The following is a 746-nucleotide window of genomic DNA, read 5'->3' on the forward strand; positions in this document are numbered from 1 at the left end:
CTCTGATCACGGCGTCACAAAGCTGTTGCTCCAGACGGAGCTCATTATACACTGAGCTGTTCTCACTCATCTTTGCTCTTCAATGTGACACCTTTAACCTTTGTATCTTTAGGTGCAGGTTGTGTGTGTTGTGTGAGAGAACTGTGTGCACTCACACAGGTCATGATTGGATTTTAGAATGGATCACTATGACATCACAGAATCTTGTCACAAACAGCAGCATTCTGATGCAGAACAACTTCATCTGTGTCTCATTGCCCTGCTGTAACTCATGTAATGTACAGCAGTCTGGGGAGACAGTAGTTAGTTTTACCATAGTATTTCACAATGATGGAATTATAGATGTGGCTATGTTTTGTATAACTGCTAATCCACAGATACACAATGTTGACTTTTAACACCTATTCAAAAATTTAAGAATCCTACCACCTTCATATACAGGTGAAACTCAAAAAATTAGAATATTGTTCAAAAGTTCATTCAAGTCAGCAATTCAACTTCAAATGTGAAACTAACACGTGATATAAACTCAGTACATGCAAAGTGAGATATGTCAAGGCTTTATTTGTTATAATCTTGATGATCATGGCTTACAGTTTTTTAAAAAACCCCAAATTCCAAATCTCAGAAAATTAGAATATTTGGAAAAGGTTCAATACTATAGGCTCAAAGTGTCACACGCTCATCAGCTAATTAATTCAAAACACCTGTGAAGGGTTCCTGAGTCTTTAAATGGTCTCTCAGTC

This window comes from Seriola lalandi, unplaced genomic scaffold, assembly GCF_002814215.2.
Source record: "Seriola lalandi dorsalis isolate HSWRI2012SDOR001 ecotype SW California unplaced genomic scaffold, Sedor1 jcf7180002054861, whole genome shotgun sequence".
Lineage (NCBI taxonomy): Eukaryota > Metazoa > Chordata > Actinopteri > Carangiformes > Carangidae > Seriola > Seriola lalandi.